This window comes from Alligator mississippiensis, chromosome 2, assembly GCF_030867095.1.
Source record: "Alligator mississippiensis isolate rAllMis1 chromosome 2, rAllMis1, whole genome shotgun sequence".
Taxonomy (NCBI): Eukaryota; Metazoa; Chordata; order Crocodylia; family Alligatoridae; genus Alligator; species Alligator mississippiensis.
This window is the reverse complement of record NC_081825.1, coordinates 233,821,580-233,847,795: the sequence shown is the minus strand read 5'-3', so window position 1 is coordinate 233,847,795 and position 26,216 is coordinate 233,821,580.

Here is a 26,216-nt window from a genome sequence, read left to right as displayed (position 1 = left end):
GGCATATTAATTTTATCAAATGAATAACAACCTAAAAGGAGGAAGGGGTAACTGGCTCCATGTTTCAATATTCACTTCTATAGTTGTTCATACCAGAGTAATATTCAGTTTATAATCTATAGATAAATCTGAGGAGACCATTACACTAAGTGATTTGATCTGACATAAGGGTCATTTGAAATGAGAGAAGTGTAAGACTGAGGGGCAAAAACATCCCACAAGTCATGATATATGACTTATAAATTATTCTAGCCTGAAACATGATTAGAAATGGTCAGGTATTCTTTTCAGAGTTAGGTGTGGTGATGTGGGACCTAGCACAAGAGATGTACGTCACAGATGTATGGTGCTCCTCTGTTTCCCCTTTCCCCTTTCAGGACATCCAGCCTGATCAATCGGTCACATCCATAACCCACTTGGAAGGGAAGGATGAAAATGGGAACTCCAGCCTCAGCCCAGGACTCTAGTGAGAAGCATGGGAGGGTCTCCTTTTGACTATAGCTCTGATAAGTGGCAACCCATTTAGCAAAACCATCCTTAAAGCCAAATCTTTTTATAGCTTAGAATAGGAAAGGCTATTTGTCCTGAATGAATGCCTTGGCTGCTACTACTGAGATGAAACAAGTGCCAATAGTATATTTTTGGGCATGGTGAACTAGAATGAAGAACTTTGCAAGGTTCCCTGCAGCTCTTTCTCATTATAAACCCTGGATCAGTTACATGAAGGAGTTTTCTATTTTTCAATTAGATGGTATAATCAACATGCAAATGGAGCTCTTAGCTATGTGCTTCTATTTTAGCTTTTATTCCTGTGTTGGGCAGGAGGAATAACCTGCAGTAATGCCATTATTGGTACAGGATCAAATTACCTTGTGCTCACTGAACTGCTTGTCACTTAGTTACTTGTGTTTTTCACACAGCCCTCTGACCCCCTGTGGAACAGCATCAGACCTGAAGCTTAATAATATGTTTTATTCTGGGTGGATGGAGTTCACTTTGGACAGAATCATAGAATTTACAGCTTGTCTGTATTTGTTTCCCACTTTTCCTAGTAGCCGTATTTAGCACTGGATTAGGATAGCATTTGAGTGTCTCCAATAAGTTATCTTTAATACAGATCTCTTGTTGCAGTTGATTCTAAAAAGCATCACATGCATACAGGAAAGCTGGGCATGAACCCAGACCCCTGACCCAAACACTCCCACTCTGGTAGCTAGTATATTCTTTTGGTCTGCTGGTACTTTCCCATCTTATATTTTTTCCTTTTATGAATAAGAATATTTCAAACCAGAGGAAAAAATCCAGATGCATAGAAGATGAATTTTTATTTGTCTGAATGAATAAGGACCTAAGTGTTCCTCATTTCATTCCCCATTACGTCTGTAGAATAATGGGACTGATTTTTGCCGGATGTGCAGCTATCATAGTGCATTTTGTAAGGAGCTGCATACAGACCAACTAATGTGATGTGCAAAGCAGAGAGATAGGCGAGCTATGCAGCTTTTAATTATACAGATGAGGCTCTTTGCATAAGAGCAGGTTAGTTATTTACTTGGAACAAATCATGCTTCTCTGTGCTGGAAGCCTAATTAATTTAACTTAGGAGTTTTTTTCTCCCAGGGCTCCTACTGTACAGTGCTAGGCAACTGGCCCCATCTGGACTGGGGAAGAGACTGCTGCTAAATGGAGCTTCCCTGATGTGTGTAATGCATTGGAATGCACCCATCTGCATCCCACTGGCCTAATCTCCACCTCCCAAACTGGACTGTTACCAGCATTGCTTGTGGTGGGGGGAGTATTACTACCTTTGGCCCTCTGGGATCTAGAGACTGATGAGGCAAGGGTATTAGTACATCCTCACACACTGTACAGGAGGGGATGAAATACCAGGCTTGATCATATGACACTTGTGTGAGCAGTGTAGCAGTCACAAAAAAAGAACGTTATCCCCTGCCTTGGGCAGCATTGGGACTGGTGTGGTGCTGAACCAGTTGGTCCTAATCTGGGGAAAAACCCAGAAGTGATGAAAAACTCCACAATTTATTTTTGTCAAGGGAAGTTGTTCTTTCTGTAAAGAAAAAAAAAAGAGGCAGATACATCCTTCCTAAAAGTGGAGCTCCACTGTGATCTGTAGGCCAGAATGATTTGGGCAGACTCCTCTCCGTTGACTGCAGGCCCTGACATGGTCCTTCCTGTAGAGAGGAGTTCTACAGGTTGAGGTAGGTCTATACAGGAGTTGGAGGTATTAATTTTTGCAAAGAGTTCTAGCAGGTTTTATGGTAAAGTATTATTTGTCTTATAACTGGTTTCACTTTGATTCATGGTACTCTAACCTGTGCCCCAGCTCCTGAGTGAAAAGGAGGATGTACCTCTTCTTAGCCAGGTGGACAGGGCCCAGCTAAATCTTCTCTCTAAACATGCTTTGCATGGACAAAGGAGCCAAAAATCCCTTTTAACTTCTTGAACTGCTAGCTTTCTAGGATATTTTTTAGCATTCTGCCTTACGTTCCATCTCTACTTATATGCGTTTTCTCCCAATCCAGGCCAAGTGTCATACACCCTGCATCACAAATTTTGAATCAGTTGGTAAATCAAACTTTGACTGTGCACCTTTCTCTTGCAGGTATGTGCAGTTTCTGTTTAGCAGATATGATTGTTTCACTGGTGTAAGCTTTCTCCTGCCCTACCACCTTAGGTTGTCTAATCCCCAACTACTAATTCATTCTCTTGCTGAAGCTAAGGGTCCTGGAAAGTCTATGGAAGTGAAGAGCTGAAGCTGCCCCAGGGCCTAGGACTAAAGACAGAAGGTCAGAGCAAGAGGCCTATCTAACATTCAGCTTTGTTTTCAGTATAACATAATTTGCGCAGTTATTTGACTTCTAAGCATCGCATGTCTTGACAATTGAATACATGATCTATGATTTGTTCTGAAGTATTGAACTGGTTGTTTCATAAGGACGGAGAAGATGCTGTTACATTGTGACAGGCTTTACTTAGAGGACAAGAGAGTGTGTAAGGTGGCAGTTTGGGGGAGTATGTGGTGGAAGGAGAGCAAAAAGGGATAGCTGCAGAGTTGGAGGAGCAGAGGAGCCTGAGTGGGATGTGCGGAGTTGGGAACTGTAGGGAGCTGGTGAGTGAGGGGTAGGCTTCCAGGTGTCTGGAAGAACTTGTGGGCTGAGGAAGTAGGATGAGGAGCACTTATCACAGGGGCGGACAATTATTTTAAATGGAGGACCACTTAACAAATTTTGGTAAGCTGTCGAGGGCCACAAGGGTAACCCTGCCCTTTGATGAGTGCTCTGACCCTGATCATCATCTTGGGAACAGAAGTCCCACCTCTAACCCCTGATCTGTGCCACCGGAAGCCCCTTCCCTTGCCCTGGAAGCACACCCTTTGAGAGGGAGGGTGCTGCTACCTTGAAACTGAAAAAAAAATCCTTGCTGCTCAGCTGCTGGGTCCTGCCAATAGCTCCCCCTTAGGTCTTGTTGCCATGGAGCCTTGTCATCTTTGACTGACAGCCATACACAGATAATAATTAATTTTCTAAATTTTTAGGGGCCCTGTGGACCAGATAGAATGGCCTGGCAGACCAGATCTGGCCTACAGGCTGTATTTTGTCCACCCCTGACTTATCAGGAAGCGGAGGAATGTGGGGGACTGGGAGATCCTGTGGTCTGGGAGAACATGGGAATGAAAGGGATTCAGGAAAAATACAGTGGAAAGGCAGAATTTGAGAGGCTGCGAAGGGGCATGGTTTCCTTCTGGGCTTTAAGATAATGAGTGTCATGTTTTCAGCCCCACCTACCCCATGCCATGGATTCCCATCCTTGCAGTCATCTTCCATGTGGCTGTAATGGAGGGAATGAGGGAGCTTAGGAGTCAACATGAAAGGGGAAGGTGATTAAAGTCTTCTGCACAACCACTTGTGCAATCTTTTGTTACTTTTAACAGGAAAAAGCATTAAAAATGTTTCTAATCTATCTCAGTGACAACGACTAGGCTCTAATCAATGTTTTGGTCGCTCGACCATCTTCAAGAGAACATGCTATGGTGGCACAGATGGAGAAGAATGATACTACTGGGGATATGAATGATGGCTCTTATTAGAAAAAAGAAAAAAAAAATGTAAAATTACTGAGAGGGAAGGAAAGGGGTTAGAGTTACCAGGCAACCAGCACTAGTAAAGAGTAACATAAAAGGACAGCAAGCAAGAAGCCCTCCAATCAATGTACTGCCTGGACAATTAGGTGTGTGAGAAAGCGATGAAGCGAGAGTATTAACATTTCATAGGAGGTTAGAAAATCTGTTTTAAGTGAGTAGAAGGTGCTGGAGAACAGACAAGTTATTTGATTAAAGGTGCACAGTCTAGATTCAAATGCTACATTAAAAGAAAATTCCATGCCTTAACCATACTTTAGCGTATTTAAATGAAAGAATTTAAAAAAAATATTTCCTTTAAGTTTCCACTGTTGATGTTGTTTTGCTTCATTTTGCAGTTCATTCATGCTGAACAATGACACTAAGATCCTTCATTTTCTCCTCCTGCCTCTAGTCAGTGTTGCTGTTTTTTTTACAATCCCGTAAGGCTGAATTTAGCTAGCAACACAAGATTGCTTCTATGTATACAGTGTATATAAAACATACAGTGTATATAAAAGATGTTATTGGAATATAGAATATGGACCACAGCTGGCCCCAGGTAATTGCTACTTACAAAAAGAATGAACAGTTAGCAAATATAATAGATAGGTAAAATTTAGGACTCTAAGGAGCTGCTACAGACATAGACACAAAAAATAATGTGCTATTCTGTAGTATCTTCCATCCAAGGACTTCAATATGCTTTAAAGATAATAATCCATTAAGAGTTATGGTCTGTTTATGAGAGCAGAGGACTCTGGGGATTTGAAATGATAAATACAAAGCTGTTCACTTAGATCCTTGGTTCAAATCCATTGATAAAGACCAAAAAAAAATGATGATAGATATCAACTAGGGCTACGCGAAGCTTTGGTCACTGATTCGATTTGGCGGAGATTCGGCCTGATTTGGTGGCCGAATCTCCAAATCCAAACTGAATCAGGAGACCCTTTAATCTCTCTGAATTGAATCTGAATCCTCTGAATCAATCTGGAGAGATTCGGAAGATTCGGATATTCAGACATAGACACAGCTTTAAATGTTTTTTCTACATACCTCTACATAGCAGGAGCTCGTAAATGCTGTGATGATAGTGCAGATGGAGCATCCCACAGGAGTGCGGGGGGCTCCCCAGTGCTATCAGCAGCAGACCCAGAAATGGACCAGAAGCACTTCCAGTCCACTTCTGGGTCTGCTGCAGAGCATGCTAGGGGGCCCCCCCCACACGCCCTGGCTTGGTGACGGTGCCTCCTGGGTCTGGGGAGCCACCTGGAGTCCACCCGTGGCCAATCACAGAGTCGGGGGGGGGGGTCACAGGGGGCCCCTGCGTGCTCCCTGGTGGACCCAGAAGGACCGGAAGTACTTCTGGTCCACTTCCAGGTTCACCGCCAAGTATGCAGGGGCCCCCCTACTGTGCTCCTGTGGGACACTCCATTCACCCCAGCATTGCAGCATTCACAAGCTGCACCTGGTACCTTGAAGTATGTAGTAAAAACATTTAAAGCTGCGTCTATGGCCAAATCGCTGATTCTCTGAATCAGCATCGAATCTTCAGATTTAGATTCGTCTGAATCAATTTGGGGACAGTGATCCAAATCAATGAACTGAATCACTGTCCCCAATTTGGGCCAAATCTGAATCAAATATGGCCCGTTTCACACACCCCTCATATCAATACTTTTCCATTCTAGAGCTTAAGAGACCTAGGTCTTTGAGAGATCATTTGGAATGGTGTTACAGGGCAGAGGCATACAAGGTTCTTAGAGTAAAAGTGATATCTTTTATTAGACCAACTAAATAGTTGCAAGTTGTCGGGCACAAACACCCTTATTTAGGCATAGGGAGAGTCTGTTGTTTTGTGTTCTCCTGGATGGAATAGAAGTCAATATGCAAAATGCAAGTCTATGAAAATGCAAATACGTGTCAGTGAGGATCAGAGGTGATGGGAAACAATAGGTAAGAGACAGGTAGGTGGGTGGGGCAGAAAGTGGGGCATGTTGACCTGGCGATAGAACATAACTGGTAAAATGTAGAGAGGTTACCTGGGGTTATGGGATGGCAGGCAGGTTATAATGTGCCATAAATCCGAAGTCTATATTTAGTCCATGGTTTTTTGTATCCAGTAGATTTATGAAGTGAAGTTCATAGGCTCATCTACAAAAGGTGTTTTGTAAATTCCCTTTGAGGATTAGAACTGAGAGACTAGAAAGAGTGGTTGTCTTGTGAGAAATGTGCAGCCCTGGGTAATTGTACAGGACAGAGTGACTCTGAGGGAGTCTTTATGAGCATCTGTATTGACTTTCATCTGTGTGTTTCATTAACCATTGCAACAGAAAAAGAACTCCCCATTGATGGAACTAGTTTTATCATTAATATTTAGTGATATGTATTATATAAATGTACACTGCATTGCCATTTGTATATCACTTGATGTTGCAATGGGATGAAAAGAATACAATACAAGGAACAGTGCTGATTTCTGTTCAGGATCAGATATCAGGAAGATAAATTCCTACTTGCATGTTGGCTATTGAGTGCTTTGGAATCCTTTGTGATAGAAGGGGCTACACCATGAAAATATTATTCATTGTAACAAAATTATTGTTAAGCAAAAAAAGGAAACTTGAGTACCAAGTGATCATAGTTCTGGGCATGGGTAGTCAGTCCAGCTGGGCTGATTTCCCATCCCTTGCGCTAGATGGCGCCATGCTAGATTGCTGACTCCCCACCCTGGTGCAATCTAGCACAGGCGATGGGAAGTCAGCCCAGCTGGGCTGACTTCCCATCCCCAGCCGATCTAGCAAAACATTGAAACAGTCAAAACAGACTTACTGTTTCGATGAAGCAAAATGGAACAGCTGTGTTGAATCGAAATGAAATTCGATACTAAACGCTGTTCCATCAAAACCTCGAAACTCAAGGTGAAATGGAACGGTGCTGTTTCACACAGCCCTACTAATCAGTTCTTCAAGACATATTTTATTCTGTGGTATCATGCTTTTCTAAAGCCAGAAGAGAAGGGTTTCAAGGAACATTTTTCCAGCACCATTTACTGTAAATCCAGTAGTAAACCTCTCATATTTCATAAGTAATTCAAGCCTTGCATTCTGCATTAGCATAGGAAGTCTGATCTCTCAGCAATTTACTTTAGAACAATACTTGTGGGGGACTGGAATTATGATATGGCATTTCTGGCTATTAGGTTGCCAGTTCTAATACAGCTTATATTGGTAGCGTCCAAAAATGGTTGGTATGATCCTAGAGTTGTTCAGTAATGTCTGAAATGAGTTGGAAGTTGTCCAGTGCTTAATGACAGATGTTTGATACCACAATGAAAAACTACCACTAGTCTGGTATTAACTGGCTCTTTGCTGTCAGTCTCAGCAGACCAGTGTTGGAGCCGAGTTTTCTTTTCATTCCAAGAGGTAGTGCTTTTGAGTTAGAATTGATGGTACATATATCTACACTTGCATACCACAGCCCATGATGTTTCTGTTCTGGAGGCTGAAGGGTATCAAGACTGTACTTTTTAAAGTCTGTGAGATTTTTAAAGCAAGAATGGTTTCCGTTTATTATATGGGGATACAGTGCCTACATAATGCTGTCGTAATTCTTGATGGTTGCTTCTGTGATAATACAACTAAACAATAATAATAATTTCACCAGAAAAATTCTTAAAAAGCATCCCAAAACCAGGAATCCTGCAGAGTCTCAAACTTGCTCTAAGTATTTTATTTGAGATTTAAACAAAACCAAACGTGAAATGAAGTGTTTGCCTACTACTCCAAGTAGGCTTTTTAGTTATCAAGACCAATAGAACAATGACCTTTTCATCACATTTCTACCCCAACTCAAACCTCCCATCTGGAAAAATTAAATATCAACTCTCCTGAGGACCCTCTTCTTTTAAAAAAAAAGGGTGAAAAGGCAGGTCTTTAATTTTGTGTTCAAAGATGAAAATAACATTGGGTGAACTATTCTTCCCAACATAGAATAGGCTATGCTCACCACGTAATTTACAATTTACTGTAATCCATCAGACATCATTACTTCCCGTACAGAAGTCTTTACTCTTCAGTCAGTCATTCATCCGAAGAAATGCTCACTCCAAAAAGGTGAAAAGTCAGCAGAAAATGTGGACAACATGAATATTTTAAATGGAGGTTGAGTTCACATTGCCTGATGGGGAGAAATGTTCTGTCCAAAAATAGAATGAGATGAGATATTAGTAATGCTTTGGGATGATAACTGTTATAATTCTGGCTTTTATCATTTCCAAAGGATCTGATCATGAGATATTTACAGATCTCTTTTAGAACAGTGCTGTATAAGGGTAATATTTGGAAACCTGTGCTATGTACAATGTTAAATAGATGTTGTATTTGCCAAGAACCAGTATGCCTAACAGTCACAGGTAATGAGTAGATGCATGATGTGTGTGTGCATGTGCACACACACTAGCAAACACATTTGGATGTGTATCAAGCACTCCAAAAGCAGTTATAATGGAGATTTAGGATTATCTCTGCAATTTTAATTTGGCCCCTTGTACAATATGATAGTCTGATGCGCTTCCGTTCTAGTTTTTTTCAACAGATTCATGTCTCTTTTGTGTATACAATCAAAAGTGACTACTTAATGGGCAGGCGATTTTGCATCTTCTAATTGTTCAGTTTTATTTACTGAATAACATTCAAATTCTGCTCTGGAGATAGAATTATGAATTTCCTCGTAGATCTTTCTCTGGTGCTTGTCACTAGTATCTGAATTCTTCACAGCATAAACAATACATTTATTTTCACAGCAATTCTGTGAAATGGGGGTTCGGATTATCTCCCTTTTACGGATGGGGAGCTGAGGCACAGAGAAGTCACAGTCAAATGTATCTAACTTGGGGTGCCCCATCTGAGATGCTTAAAACCTGATTTTTCAGGGTATGTAGCATTAACTTACGTTAAAGCAGCCCCCATTGACTTCAGTTGCAGTTCTGAATGCTCTACACTTCTGCAGATCACCCCAGGGCTTCAAGTCAAGCATGAGAAAATTGATTACTGCACCTGTGAAGAGCTTGGTTTAAGCAAATATAGTTGCATAACATAGGAACTCTGGGGCAGAGAGAGAGAGAATCAAATTTTCCAAGGCAAAGGTCAGCTGCCTTATGCTGAGACCATCTTTTCACATCCTGCAGTCCCTTGCCTCATTTACTGTGCATCTGACTTCTGCAACAAAGTAAGTAAGGGCCATGCAGATAGCACTCCGACTCCTCACTAGGTTCATCCCATGGATTTAATGAAACATGAATCTTAAAGAAAAATAGTTTGTGATTTAATTAAAGATTGTATCCTAATACTTGTGTACCAGGGTTGAATAAAGGTTGAACTCTTCATGTTGCCATTTCCTCATTTTAAGATTTTTGGAACCTCGAAGGTGTTCTTTTAATGCAGTGGTTTTCAACCTGTGGTCCGCAGACCCCTGGAGGTCTACAGATTATGTCTAAGGGGTCCACAAAAGACGACTATGATCAATCAAAAGTATATGAATACCCACGCTTATGATTTAAAGAGGTCTGCACCTCCATTTAAAACGTTTTAGGTGGTTGCAAATGAAAAAAGGTTGAAAACCATTGTTCTAATGTAATCCTTTCCTAGGTTTTTTAAAAAATTGACTGAAGGAACAGAAATTCTTTCATTCAGCATCACACTGACACCCCAGTGGTTTATTGCCGCCAAAACTTTGCCACCTGGACTACTGGAATAACTAATAGGCCTGTGAAATTTCGCCACGTGTTTTGTTTTGACTCTGTTTCGACCCGTTTCAAGGTTGAAACAGAAAAATTAAAACAGAACAGATATAGTCAAAACAGCCTCGGAACAAAATGAGGCAAGTCAAAACATTTCACCGTTTCAACGCTGTTTTGATGTTTTGCCCGTAGACTATAATGGGGAAGGACAAAACAGCCTATAACTTTGTCATTTCTAACTTGATTTGGATGAAACCTGCAGGAATGGTAGCCCCTTCTGAGGGCATGAAGCCTGCTAAGTTTCAAAGAGATAGGTGTAGAGCTTCAGGGAAACTGTACCACAAAATCTTGAAAGACAAACTCATTGCATGTGTATGTGTTAAGCTACAGCAGGGTCAAAACTGCAGGCATGCTAGCCCCTGCAGAGGCCACAAAGCCTGCCAAGTTTCAAGGAGACAGGTGCAGGGGTTTGGGGGAAATTGTACCTCAATCTGCGGACAAGCAAAACTCATGACATGGGTGACACTGTGCGTGTTAAGGCACAGCAGGGTGAAAGCTGCAGGCCTGCTAGCCCCTGCTGAGGCCATGAAGCCTGCCAGCTGTCAAGGAGATAGGTGCAGGGGCTTGTGGGTTCTGGGGCCCTGCACCTCTGGCTGCTGACAGGCAAAACTTGTGTCATGGGTGCTTGTGCAACTGTCTGTCTTGAGGCACAGGGAGAGGGGGGAAACTACTGCAGGCTTGGCTGCTAGGCTCTGCTGCAGCCACAAAACCTGCCAGCTGTTAAGGAGGTAGGTGCAGTGGGGTTCTGGGGCCCTGCACCCCTAGTTGCTGACAGGGAAAATTCATGACATGGGTGCTTGTATAACTGACTGTAATTGACCTGGGGCAGAAGCGGTTCCCAGTTCTGTATTGATTCTTTCCTCTCTTTAGCCTGTGGTTTTGTAGGTGTTAATCCTTGCTCATTAACTACTGTGTATTGAGCCGGTCCCTTAGTGACTCATGATTGAATGTGTAACACAGTAGCTAGCTAGGATAATGAGTTAATGAATAACTTGGCAGGCTTCGTGCCCTCAGAGGGGCTACTATTCTTGCAAGTTTCATCCAAATCAAGCCAGAAATGACAAAGTTATAGGCTGTTTTGTCCTTCCCATTATATCCAGGGTGTTGAGGGAATTGGCAGGGGTTATCATGGGGCCCCTGACACGGCTTTATGAGCACTCATGGTGCTCTGGCCAAGTGTCAGATGACTGGAAGAGGGCCAATGTGATCCCCATCTTCAAAAAAGGGAGGAGGGAGGACCTGGGCAACTATAGGCCTGTTAGTCTTACTTTGATCCTGGGGAAGCTCTTTGAGAAGATTATCAAGGAGCACATCTGTGAAGGGCCAGCGGCGGGGATGATGCTCAGCGGTAACCAGCATGGTTTCATTAGGGGCAGGTCCTGTCAGACCAACCTGATTGCCTTCTACGATCAGGTCACAAAATCCTTGGATGCAGGTGTCGCGGTGGATGTAGTTTTTCTGGACTTCAGCAAGACCTTTGACACTGTCTCCCACCCCATTCTCATTAAAAAGCTAGGCGACTGTGGCATTGATGCCTACACAGTCAGATGGTTTGCAAATTGGCTAGGGGGCCGCACCCAGAGAGTGGTGATGGATGGGTCATATTCGACCTGGAGGGATGTGGGCAATGGGGTCCCCCAGGGCTCGGTCCTCGGGCCCATACTGTTCAATTTCTTTATTAACAACTTGGAGGAGGGGGTGAAAAGCACCCTGTTTAAATTTGTGGATGACACCAAGATTTGGGGCAAGGTGGGCATGCTAGAAGGGAAGGACAGGATGTAGCTGGACCTGGACAGGTTACAGGGGTGGGCAAATGAGAACAGGATGGGATTCAATACTGACAAGTGCAGGGTGTTGCACTTGGGCAGAAAGAACCAGCAGCATGCCTATAGGCTGGAGAACTCCCTTCTCAAAAGCACAGTGGCAGAAAGAGATCTTGGAGTCATTATCGATTCCAGGATAAACATGGGCCGCCAATGCGAGGACACAGTCAGTAGAGCTAACTGCACCTTGTCGTGCATCCACAGATGCATCATGAGCAGGTCCAAGGAGGTGATCCTCCCCCTCTATGCAACACTGGTCAGGCCACAGTTGGAGTACTGCATCCAGTTCTGGGCGCCGCAGTCCAGGAGGGATGTGGCCAGCACTGAGAGGGTCCAGAGGAGGGCCACTCACATGATCAGGGGGCAGCAGGGCAGACCCTATGAGGAGAGGTTATGGGACCTGAACCTGTTCAGCCTTCACAAGAGAAGGCTGAGAGGGGATCTAGTGGCCGTCTATAAACTTACCAGGGGGGACCAGCGGGGAATGGGAGAGACCTTGTTCCCCTGAGCGCCTCCTGGAGTAACAAGGAATAATGGCCATAAGTTATTAGAGAGTAGGTTCAGACTAGACATCAGGAGGCTCTACTTCACAGTCAGGGCGGCTAAGATCTGGAATCAACTTCCAAGGGAAGTAGTGCTGGCTCTTACCTTGGGGGTCTTTAAGAGGAGGCTTGATGATTACCTAGCTGGGGTCATCTGAGCCTAGTTTTCTCTCCTGCCCAGGGCAGGGTGTGGGACTAGAAGATCTGCTAGGTCTCTTCCGACCCTACAGCTATGAATCTATGAATCTATGAAACAGTTTCGCCATTTCAACCTTGTTTTGATGGAACAAAACAGAACAGCTGTTTCGAATCAAAACAAAATTCAAAACGAAATGCTGTTCCATCGAAATGTTGAAACACTGGTCAAAATGGAACACTGCTGTCTCTCATAGCCCTAATAACTAATAGGAGTAGATGGTTGTTTCCTTCTATTTGAACTGTCCTGCCAATGGGATCCTGAGATATTTGAGGATGATTTCCCCAACAGGATGGAACATAACTGTTAGTATAAGTTAAACCTTTTTAACGTATCCTTCCAAATGTCTTGGATTATATTTCGCTATCCACTGAATTTTATGCATCTTCATAAGGTGCTAACAAGTTGAGAACTTTCATATATGTTACCAAAGCTCTAGCTAGGAACTTTGTAGCCTGCAGGAATCTTCTTCCCTTGCCTGGTAATGCAAAAGAAAACTTCTTGCCACCAGCACAGTGAAGTTTCTGCTATAGCCTATCTAATTGAAATCTGTGCAGCAGACCACTTCCAATTGAAAGTTACCAGCCATTATAGTGGGACAATGTAAAAATGAAAGTTATTTTAAAAAAATCTCTACCTCTGTTTCTAAAATGATTGAACAGTTTTAAAGCTAGTTTCTTTTTTGCTGCCTTGTTACATCCCATTCAGGTTTGAAGGATATGGACTCTATTGCTCAGGGATGATGCTCAAGGGCAACCAGCACAGTTTCATTAAGGGCAGGTCATGTCAGACCAACCTGATTGCCTTTTACGATCAGGTCACAAAAGCATTGGATGCAGGTGTCGCCGTGGATGTAGTCTTTCTGGACTTCAGCAAGGCCTTTGACACTGTCTCCCACCCCATCCTCATTAAAAAACTAGGTGACTGTGGCATCGATGCCTACATGGTCAGATGGATTGCAAATTGGCTGAAGGGTCGTACTCGGAGGGTGGTGGTGGATGGGTCATATTTGACCTGGAGGAAAGTGGGCAGCGGAGTCCCCCAGGGCTTGGTCCTTGGGCCCGCGCTGTTCAATTTCTTTATCAGCAATTTGTACGACGGGGTGAAAAGCAACCTGTTCAAATTTGCTGATGATACCAAAATTTGGGGTGAGGTGGGCACGTTAGCAGGGAGGGAAAGACTGCAGAAAGACCTGGATAGGTTGCGGGGGTGGGCTAACAAAAACAGGATGCATTTCAATACTGACAAGTGTATGGTGCTGCACTTGGGCAGTAGTAACCAGCAGCACACTTATAAGATGGGAAACTCCCTTCTTGAGAGCACGGAGGCAGAAAGGGATCTTGGAATCATTATTGACTCCAAGATGAACATGGGCTGACAGTGTGAGGTCACGGTCAGCAGGGCTAACCGGACCCTATCGTGCATCCACAGGTGCATCTCAAGAAGGGACAAGGAGGTGATCCTCCCCCTCTGCGCGACACTGGTCAGACCACAGCTGGAGTACTGTGTCCAGTTCTGGGAGGGATATGGACAACATTGAGAGGGTCCAGAGGAGGGCCGCCCGCATGATCCGGGGACAGCAGGGCAGACCCTACAATGAGAGGTTACGGGACCTGAACTTGTTCAGCCTTCACAAGAGAAGGCTGAGGGGGGACCTTGTGACCATCTATAAACTCACTAGGGGGGACCAGAAGGTTTTGGGGGAGACCTTGTTTCCCCCAGCACCCCCCAGAGTAACAAGGAATAACAGCCACAAGTTGTTGGAGAGTAGTCTTAGATTAGACATCCGTAAGAACTACTTCACAGTCAGGGCAGCTGGGATCTGGAACCAACTTCCAAGGGAATTGGTGCTGGCTCCTACCCTGGGGGTCTTTAAGAAGCGGCTTGATGCCTACCTGGCTGGGGTCATTTGAGCCCAGTTTTCCTCCTGGTTAGGCAGGGGGCCGGACTTGAAGATCTGCAAGGTCCCTTCTGACCCTACTTCTATGATTCTATGATTCCAAAGCAGTCAAGTTCATATCAAGGCTTTTTGGGTGCAACCAGGGACAGATCCAGGGGAGTGTAGTGATGCAGCCACATACCCTCCTTGATTCCTGGTCCACCCTAAGTGTCAACAGCATTTCTATTTAAGCAGCAGTGAGGGCGTCACTTGACTTCATGGATCATTTTAATCTACCTCAGGGGTGTCAAACATACAACCAGCAGCCTTGATGGGGGATCTTGCAGAAGCAGCCAAGTGCTTGGGTAAGACCTGCAGTGATGGAGCTCCAGCAGCACTATGGGACAAAGTCTGGCACTGCAGCTTGTTCCTGCAGCTGCAGCCAAGCCCTTGTGACACTGAGCTTCTTCCCTGGACTGGCTGGAGCAGGCGCTGGCTGGATCAGTCATGGGGGAGAAGTGGAGTTCCATGGGCCTGATTTGGCTTTTGGGCCAGGGAAGTTTGATAACCCTGATCTACCTGATTCCTTCCAAATTTCATTCCACAGGTGTTAACAACCTTCTTTCCTTTTTAATGGTCCTGATATTCCACTAATCAAGCTATCCTCTCTTCTGCAGTTCTGCTGTCTGTTAGCTGGTCCTTTTAATGTAGCCCCTATTTTACAGCCCTGCAGACTGTTTTGAAATCTAGCTAAAAACATTAATTCAGGTCTTCATTTTCTTTTTCTTATGTCTCTACACTACATTTGACCATTTTGTTACATACGCTTGTGCTCGTTTATTATACTTTCCAAGATCTTCCGTTGTACATCTGCCTTTAAACAGCGGGCATTGCAGCAGATATTGCATAGTCTGAGGCTCTGTGCTGCAGTCACATGTGGTTGAACCAGTGATATAGCCCCACTTCATTAGTTCCTTGGAGCATCCAACTCCAGGGCATAGGTGGTTAAGACATCGTCACCTTTGCCATGGTTCATCAGCCCCTAGTGGTAAAGACTCAACCACTGAAATATCCATGTTTTTTGTTTCAGGCTCTCATTCCACATCTGTAATTGTGTCTTCTTGGGTGTGGCATTGAGAGGTTGGGGGCTGGTGAGAAACCCCCTGCATGACTTCAGTCATTTGTGTGCTGCAAGATGGTCTTACAGCTGGTGTCTCACATCTTCATTTTGTCTTGATCATTCTCTTCTGCCAGCCACTGCTCTTCTGATGTCAGGCGGAGTGATGCCAGCCATAGGGGTCATAGCAGAAGCACTCACATTACCACCCCTGTCGGGTAATACCTGTGAATTCTGCTAACTCTTCAAACTACAATTTTGACCTTACAAATTAATTCAGGTGTGGAAACAATAACTCCAGTGAACATTTACTCAGGTCTGAAAATATCACTGGATGCACTGTACAGATGTTCAAGAAGACTAGATTTTGTTTTATAAATCTGAAAGAGATGTCCATTTAACTCGAATGACAGGACTAAAGAAACAATATCCATTGATTAGTTTTGCCTAGTTTGTTATGTTTTTTACATAATAATACTAACAGGCAACTATAGGCCCGTTAGTTTTACTTTGGTGCTGGGGAAGCTCTTTGAGAAAATTATCCAGAAGCATATCTATGAGGGACCAGCAGGGGGGGTGATGCTCAAGGGCAACCAGCATAGGTTCATTAGGGGCAGGTCCTGTCAGACCAGCCTGGTTGCCTTCTATGATCAGGTCACAAAATCATTGAATGCAGGTGTTGCGGTGGATGTAGTCTTTCTGGACTTCAGGAAGGTCTTTGACACTGTCTCTCACCCCATTCTCATTAAAAAGCTAGGTGACCATGGCATTGATGCCTACACAGTCAGATGGTTCGCAAATTGGCTAGGGGGCCGCACCCAGAGAGTGGTGATGGATGGGTCATATTTGACCTGGAGGGATGTAGGCAGTGGAGTCCCCCAGGGCTTGGTCCTCGGGCCCATACTGTTCAATTTCTTTATCAGCGACTTGGACAAGGGGGTGAAAAGCACCCTGTTCAAATTCACTGATGACACTAAGATTTGGGGCAAGGTGGGCATGCTAGAAGGGAGGGACAGGATACAACTGGACCTGGACAGGTTACAGGGGTGGGCGAATGAGAGTAGGATGGGATTCAATACTGACAAATGCAGGGTACTGCACTTGGGCAGTAAGAACCAGCAGCATACCTACAGGCTGGGGAACTCTCTTCTCGAAAGCACAGTGGCAGAAAGAGATCTTGGAGTCATTATCAATTCCAAAATGAACATGGTCCACCAATGTGAGGATTTGGTCAGTAAGGCTTGTCATGTATCCACAGATGCATCATGAGCAGGTCCAAGGAGGTGATCCTCCCCCTCTATGCAACACTGGTCAGGCCGCAGTTTGAGTATTGTGTCCAGTTCTGGGTGCCGCATTTCAGGAAGGATGTGGCCAGCATTGAGAGGGTCCAGAGGAGGGCCACTCACATGATCCGGGGGCAGCAGGGCAGACCCTATGAGGAGAGGCTACGGGACCTGAGCCTGTTCAGCCTTCACAAGAGAAGGCTGAGAGGGGATCTAGTGGCCATCTATAAACTTACCAGGGGGGACCAGAGGGGAATGGGTGAGACCAGGAGTAACTAGGAACACTACCAGGATTAACTAGGAATAACGGCCACAAGTTGATTGAGAGTAGGTTCAGGCTAGACATCAGGAAGCACTACTTCACAGTCAGGGCGGCTAGGATCTGGAACCAGCTTCCAAGGGAAGTGGTGCTGAGTCCTACCTTAGGGGTCTTTAAAAGGAGGCTTGGTAATTACCTAGCTGGGGTCATATGAGCTTAAACTTACCAGGGGTCATATGAGCCCAGTATTCATTCCTGCCCAGGGCAGGGGGTTGGACTTGATGATCTGCTCAGGTCCCTTCTGACCCTACATCTGTGAAGCTATGAGATATAGCAAATTAATGCACATTCCAAAAAAGTTATTATTTGTTTTTGCTTTGATTTTGGACTGAATAATACGGCCAGTAACATACTGGTAAAGCTTCTAAGTTCTTTAACCTGAAGGAACATATGTGTTGTGTTATATCTGATGATGCACCATATCACCTGCACTCCCTTTTCAAATTCTAGATCAGCCCATGCGTGCAACCCTGGATTCAGCCCACTGACTTGCTGCATGACGGTGGGAAAGTCATTTCACATGTCTCCATCTCTCCAACTATACAATGGGCATAGTGAAACTTAATTAGTTATTACCACATTATGGCTGGATTTAAGTGAGTTCATTAAATGGTGATGGGGCACAGTCATTTTTCCACCTGCTAACACATCAATGCCAGAGTCAGCCACAGTTTATCTTCATAACATCTAGGAGCACATATAGGGAAGATGGTGTAACTTTCAGAACCAAGATGGTATTAGCCAAGTGAGAATGGGAATCCATCCCCCCCCCACCTCCCATCTGCTCTGCTCCCCTCCTGCCTCCCCATGGGGGTACCAGGTTTTGTGGTCACACAGCCCCTGGCAATGGAGTGCAGCCCTGGCCCATTCCCATGGTGGTACCTGAGGCACACATGGCAATGAACTGAGCCAGGACTCCGGACCCCAGTACAGTCACTTGCAGACTTGCAGCTGTCTGCCACATCCAGCCTGGGCAGTGGCTGCCTGCTGTGGCACCTGGGCTGCTTACAACAGGGCTCGCCACCTCCCCTCTGCCCGCTGTGAGCAGCCTGTGGTCCATGGCCAGCAGCAGCTGCCCAAAGCCAAGGCCAGATGGTGTGTGCCATGCTTTGACATGTGTGCCAGGGGTTGCTGACCCCTGTGTTAGGATCTGCACGTGGGGTCCTGACCCCCACCAAGTAGTGGTGCTCTTCAGCCAACACTTCCTTAGTGACAAAGAATTTTTTGTCTCAGATGTAGTCATGATGGTGTGTGACAGACAACTTACAGGAACAGAAGACACCTACTGCATCCAGTTCTGGGTGCCACACTTCACAAAGGATGTGGAGAAGCTTGAGATAGTCTAGAGAAGAGCCACTCATATGCTTAGCGGCCTAAAGAGCAAGCTATACAAGGAAAGGCTGACAGATATGGCACTGTTCAGCCTAGAAAAGAGAAGACTTCAGGGGGATTTGGTGCCAGCTTACAAATATATCAGGGGTGAGCATCAGGGACTAGACAAACAACTATTCCCCAAAGTGCTCCAGGGGAAAACCAGGAGCAATGGTCATAAACTCCTAGAAGAAAGTTTCAGACTGGATATAAGGAAACACTTCTTTATGGTTCGTGTGACCAGACTCCGGAATAGACTCCCAGCAGGGGTGGTGCAGGCATCTACCCTGGAGATCTTCAAAAGGAGACTGGATGCACACCTTGCTGGGGTTATTTGACCCCAACAGTCTTTCCTGCCCAGAGCAGGGAGGCTGGACCCAATGATTTCATGCGATCCCTTCCAGCCCTAAACTTATGTGAATCGGTGAGTGTGACTGTTTCTGAGACCTCTACCACTATGAGTTTTATAAGTTGGAAGTGTCTGTTTCTGCCATGAAAGTTCTCACCGAATCAAGGTGCACTAAGAGAGATGCAGAAGTGAATGCCTGGCTCAAATGACTGAAGGTGAACTTGGTTTCCGTGGACCACTCTAATCGAGCCTACTTTTTGAAGAGTGCAGTTATAAGACCACCAGCTTGGAGAAATTCTTAATGAATCTGTGATAAAAATGTCAAACCTGAGGAAGCATTGAATCCTTTTGGGGATGCCAGTCAGTCATGGCAGTGATCTTGCAGAGGTCCACCTGAAGCTGCACAGGGGTAAATAATATAACCCAGACATTTCACTGAAGCTTGTGAAATTGGAAGAGGCATTCCATAACAAGGTGAGTGCGGATCAGACAGCAAAAAGCAATGGTCAAAAGGAATTACTGCCCCAAGCTGAAGGTAAGTTGGATATGGATAGCCCTACAGCTGGTGTGCTGATGCATTGTCTGCATTATTCTTGTCCAACACATTGGAAAAGTCTCCATGACCAATTAGAAACATTTCAGTAGGCTTGGAACACTGTCAGGCTTGGTGAACTCTGGGGCTGGTATCGGAGCACCAATGTGACAGTGATCCTTGATGTTCCAGTTGCGCTGTGGCTCAGTATGGTACAGTCAGAGGCATCCTTGGTAATGGCTTCCACTTCCTGTAGACAGGTTTGGTAGCTGCAATCTGAATTGTACCAAATCCTTTTAGAAGACCATTTAATCAATGGGTTAGGCAGGCAGAGACATGAGATGACAAGCAGCACAGGACAATGAGCAGACTGAATCAGCCCAAATCACAGCTATTCTGTGCAGGCCTGGTAGGTGACTTCAAGGGGAGCAGTCTTGAACTTTACAGGTCTGGAGAAGAGCGAAGAACCATTAATGGATTCTTTTGATGCAAGCTTGGTTTTTCATTGAACAGGAACTTAGTTGGCTTTAACAAAGTCTAGAGCCATAAGGTTGTCAGATATGCTGAGTCCACTCTTACTAACTGATGCACCTCAGCTAAGGTCAGTTGTGTGAGGTGGTGACCAGAGACTGCCATAGTCCTGGCAGAAAGAGGCATCATAGAGGTCTACAGGACACTGATACCTCAGGTCTCTGTTGCATGAATGTGAGACTTGGTGTACAGAAGATACACCCAGCAAATAAAGAAATGGCATCATTTCTTCCTATCTTACTTCATGTTAACTGGTATGAAAGTGTGCTGAATGTTGAGGTTTTGCAGTGTGTGGATTACATGAGTACTTAGGCATTAATTGAGCTGGGCATTTAGAACAGATGGATGATACATGAATGCTCAAGCAGCTGCTATACAATGAGCCACAAGTTGGCAAGAGAAAGCATGGCTACCCTAGGGAGTGATTTAAGGACACCCTTAAGTGGCATTTGGTGCCAGGCAACATACTAGCTGACCACTGGGAGGTTTTGCTTGCTGACAGGCACCAATGGGGGGCCCAGGCAAAGGTAGGTGTAGCACATTTTGTTCACTGATGATTTGCCAATGAGTAAGGAAAGCACAAAGTTTAAAAAGAACAGTAGCAGCAGCAAACTGCTTTATAGGGGCGCATAGAAATGTGAGATTTATGGAAAAGACTGCTTGTCATGTATTGGCCTTTGAATCACAGAATCATAGAAGTGGAAGGGGCCTTGAGGGTCATCTTGTCCAATTTCTTTCATGAATGTAGGAATGCTACTCCTAAATCATCCTTGGCCAATGCTTACCAGGCTCTTTTGGAAAACTGACAGTGAAAAAGATTCCACAACTTCCCTAGGCAATCTATTCCACTGCCTCACTGTTCTAGCAATCTTCTTGGTCTGTGGCACACCCACTGTGCCAGATTTACACCTCTGCTACCACCATGCTGCCAACTTTAACTATTAGGGTCACACAGCAGTCCCCACTCCATACCCTATTTCTGCAGGACATGCTTTGTCCCAAGCCTCAGGTATTCATAAGGGGAACAAATGTATAAATGTGCACCCTGACTAGAACACTATGGAAATCTGCTCCTTGAAAATCAGCTGTCACCTGGCTTTTTCAGAAATTATTTTTCACACCCTCGAGGTATAGTTGGTTCTTTTAGTTACAGCCCAAAGGAACCCTATAACTTGTCCTGTGTTTCTTGGTATTTGATATGATGCACAGAGTCATCAGATCTCAACCTGTACTGATCTTAATATAAGCTCACTCAAACCAGTGCACAGTGTTTTTTGTCATGCTCCAGATCCCAGAATCATCTGATTCCATGAGAATCCAGCTTTGTATTTTAAAAACAAGTTAATGGAAATATGTTTTTGCCTTCCCTAAAGACTCCATCACCAGAAGGCATATGACAAGGACCCAAATCTATTATTTAAAAAGCCTCATTATGTTTAATTCACTCATTATTTTGGGGCCTGTTCATGACTGGAAAGATTAGGACTGACAGTAACAAGAGCATTGTCTGCCAGGCCCTGTTATACTCATGGCTTACATGCAAAGTATGGAGGAAGGTGATGAGAATTTGTTCCATTTTATGCCAAATAGGAGCAACCCCAGATTTCTCAGCAAGATACAGTTCTCTCCCCTCCTCTACAAGAAACCTGTTGAGAGAGGCTCAGCCTCCACTTCTCTTCCCTTACCATCATCCTCTGAGTGTGAATACAAACTGTTTTATATGACCTTAAACAAGTTTAAAAATCCCACGAGCAGATGATACACAGCTCTAAAGTAGTGGATCCACATCCAATCCATAGCAAATTTACCTTAGCAATCAGTGTTATCTATACTGATATAGAAATGTTTTTATCTATGTCCCTCTTCTAATCGGGGTGATCGGTCAGACCCCATGCTGCTTTGTGGCCCACATGTAAGACAGTTGCTCTGGCCTCCCTTCTGACCGTAACTGCTCTGAGGCTGGAGCTCTGAAGTTGCCTGTGACTCAGCCCTTCATAAATCAGACATGAAGGCACAACATCACCATTTTGTATTGGCCCTCTCTCTTTCCATTTCAGTACATTCAACTACTCAGCCAGCATACCAGGTGCTGCCCATGACTTAACCAACTGAATCTGTGAGGAGCTCTGCAACTCCATCATATAGTGAGGAAAGCAGCTGTTCAGCAGGCCCTTCACAAAACACATTACAGTGCCATTGTGGTGCCGACGGCTGCCCACCTGCAGTAGCCAGTGGTGTAGGACCAGGGTCAAACACCAAAAATACCATTACAGAGGTAGGGGACACCAACCTTGCTCAGGCATCAGGTTAGCCGTACATGCTTTCTGCAAGGAACTTTCCAGGGTCCTTGCCAGCACTGACCACTTCAAGCTGCATTTTGTCACCAACTATGGGTGAGACTGAATGCATGGATATGAGCAGGTGAACGGAGGTCCAGGGCAAGGGCAGAAAGCTTCCCAGTGAAACCCAATCCCTCTGGGATGCAGGATGATGTGGCATTCCTCAGCAAAACAAAGACAGCTGGCATGAGACCGAGATTCCAGAGTTGCCATCTGACAACCAGTGCTACAGTGCTCCCCCCATCCCTCAGCCTGGGCTTGTAGATGTGACAGACTTGCATGCATCCCAGGCACTGGAAGACTCCATAGCTCCAGAACTCACTACCCCAGTCTTCCCCCACCACGATGATCAGTCACTGGCAAAAACTTGATGTAACAGGGTCCTGCTCCAGGGGTGGCAGTGATGCCCCTGGAGCTCCTTCAGCTCTTGTCAACCTTGTCACTCTCAGGGTAATCACCCCTTCTCCTCACCTGCCACACTTTGATGAAATGATATTTACAGAAAAAGCTAGGCTACCCCAGGGCTTTCCAAGTCAGATCTCGTCATGAGTGCTATTGTTGCTGCTCATCATCTTAAGGGCAATTATATGGGCTCCATCCTCCCCAATACCCATGCCCATGCCTCACTGTTCTCACTTGTTCCTCCCTCTCTCTGCTGTTCCTAACCCCCTCTCAGCTATAGCCCCCCTGGCCCTGCTGGCATGCACCCCTCCTGGGCACAAGCTCCTGGCCCCAGTCCTTGCCCCTCCTGGGCTACAGGCTCCCTCGGTCTCTGGCTGTGAAACCTGGTCTTTGGCTCTTCTCTCTAGGCCCTGGGCCCACTTTTAGGCCAGTTGAGACTCATAGGCTCCCCTGGCTCTGCCAGTCTCTGGCTATGGCCCTCCTTGGCCTTTGTCTCTGGGTTCTGGTCCCACTCCTGGGCCAGTGAGACCTCCGGGCTCTCTACCTTGCTTACACTTGCCCCTCCTGGGCTCTGGCCCCAGTCCCAGCAACTGAGCCTCCCAGCTCAGACCTGCATTCTTAGGCCCACCTGGGGCTTGGGCCCTTTTACTGTGTCAGCACTTCCAACTCCACCCCTGCTGAGCTACAGGCTCTCGATCCTGCTTACTTGACCCCTCCTGGGTTCAAGCTCTCTCCCTCTTGGACCCCAGGCCCACTATTGCATGTTCCTAGGCCTCTTCACTCCCAGGCCTGTTGGGACCTCCTCCTCCCCTTGGACCCTTCCTCAAACCTCCAGAGTTGCTTACTCCAGCTCAGATATTACCAAGCAACCCTGCTGCAGCCCTGGTACCCAGGAGCTCCTCTCTGTGGCTCACAGGGCTAGACTCCCTGACCAGCCTGGGCCCTGGGCTTATATGCTTTAAACCTGGCCCCGTTCTGGTCAAGTGACTTTCTAATCAGCCCCTGCCACACCTGCAGGCTGCTTCACATCCCACCTGCCTTCTCTTAAAGTAGCAGGAGCACCAAGCCTCCTGCTACACCTGGGCAGTAAAATCTGAGAGATGTGTACTTACCATCACTAATGCTTCCACTGGGAAGATACACTGGCAAAGTCATCACAGGAATTTCTGTGAATGTTAGGAGATCTTTCTGAAGCTAAAGTTAGAACAATGAAAGCTTGTTACATTCTATCCTTCCAAGCTGGACACCTGCAGCTACAAGGACCTCACACAGGTACAGTGCAGGGTGAGCATGAAGGGGAAGGTCAAAGAGCAAGCTGCTGGGATAGCAGGCCACTCACCCAAGAGGAGAGCTGTAGTGGTGGAGGAGTGATGCCCCATGGTGGAATTCCACCTGCTAAGGTAGGGCATTGCCCAGACCAAGTGGCCTGCTAAACATCAGTCTCAAAGGTCACTGAATGGATGAGGAAAGTCATGGTTGTAGAATCTTTTGGTGAACAGAGAGCAGATATTGCTGGGCCCCTTGACCCACCAGACTGAATGTATGTGGGAAGTACTCTGGCCTTCCCTCCCATCCCTGACATTTCCCGGCAGCCTGTAGCATTTCTCCATTAAACCCCATAACGCCTGCAAGGATGCAGGAAGAATGTTCAACTGTCAGATGTCTTCCTCATGACCTCATTTACTCGGGGCAGCAGCAAGCACTATGCATCACTTCCATCCCTCCTCAGGAGACAGAAATACTTCCAGAGAAGAGATCCCTTTTTACCCCTCAAACCTCCAGAGGTGGCACAGGGGTGGGCAGCAGCACTAAACTCGGAATACATCCAATTCCCTATTTGCCTGGCTCCCCCAGCCTTCCCAGGAATGTAAACAGTTTTCCCCTTGACCCTTTTTTCAATAAGAAGGTACTTCCTTTTTCTAATTTGAAATGTTTACTTGTTAATTTGATTGTTATATAAAAACAGCTTGTTTTTTTAGTGGGCTTTATTGTCTCTGGCCCCTAACAACACACATTACAAAAGGGTAGGCGGCCCTGCCTCATACCTGTAGCTCCAGTCCCTGCGCAAAGTAGTTAGCTAAGGTCTCCCTGACGAGGTTCCCTTGCTGATTGTGATTCACAAGGGGTGCTGGCTCTGGTTGTTCATAGCGCTGGGAAAGCCTCTCTGCCTCCGCGGCCCACCCAACCCCCAGTGGTTCACCCCTCGTCTCACAGATGTTGTGTAGGACACAACAAGCCATCACCATATTTGGCAGGTAACGTTCTGAGGCGTCCAGCCGGACATTGAGGGTTCTCCACCTAGTTTTGAGGCGTTTGAAGGCGCATTCAACAGTCATCAACCGGCAGTTGCTTAGCTGGAAGTTGAAAAGTTCTTTCCTTGGGTCCAGGGGTCCTGTGTATGGCTTCATGAGCCATGGAAGGAGTGGGTAGGCTGGGTCACCAATGATCAGTGGGGGGATGGTCACTCCATTGATTTCAATGCTGGAAGCGCCATGGGCAAATGCTCCCCGCCTCATCAGTGGAACAAGGCTGGAGTTGCGGAAGACCCTGGCATCATGCACCTTGCCAGCACATCCAGTAGTGACGTGTGTGAATCTCCCACGATGGTCCACAACACCCTGCAGCACTATAGAGAAGTAGCCCTTTTTGTTTATGTACTCTGAGCTACGGTGGGGAGGACAGAGGATTGGGATGTGTGTGCCATCAATCGCACCAATGCAATTTGGGAAACCCATGTAGGCAAAACCATCAATGACCTCCTGGGGGTCGGAGAGTCTGAGGAAGCGTGGGCCCAGCACTTTCTTGATGGCTGCACATACCTCCCGAACAGCAGAGCCAGCGGTGGATTTGCCCACGCCAAACTGGTTGGATACAGATCGGTGGCAATTGGGGTTTGCCAGTTTCCAAATGGCGATGGCCACCCGCTTCTCCACGGTCAGGGGCAGTCGCATGTTGGTGGTCCGCCTCCACAGCTCTGGGGTCAACTCCATGCAGATCTCCAAGAATGTGGCCTTTGTCATTCGGAAGTTCTCGAGCCAGTGCTGGTCATCCCATGTCTGCAGTACAACCCTCTCCCACCAGTCCCCGCTTTTCTCCCGTACCCAGAACTGGCGGTAGACGGTCTGGAGGTGGTCCCAAAGCAGGCCATCCTGATTCGTGTCCCGGATGTCCTCATCCTCTGGCAGCTCACAGTCACCAGCCGACAGGAGGCCACACAGCTCCACCCTGTGCCTGGTGAGGGCTTCAACCGCTGTCGCCTCCCGGGAGCAGGTCCGGAAGAACAGCTCGCACAGCTGGGCCGTCAGGCTGGTGAGCGTCACTAGGAGGTGGCGGACACGGCGCTGTGAGGCCAGGAACAGCGCCAGCACCTGGCGGCGCCGCCCATTCAGCGCCTGCACAAGCTCCAGCCGGGACGCGTCCATGGTGGGCGGTATCCTGCTGCTGGCACCGTCAGGGCCAACCAGGCTGTAGGTGGTCACTCAGCGAATTACCGGGGGCAGGCCAGGGTCACACCAGGTAGCAGTTGCAGTCTGGGTCTTCAGGTCAAGGCTTGAGGCAGCATCGTGGCTGGGGAGGAAGGCAGGTCAGAGCT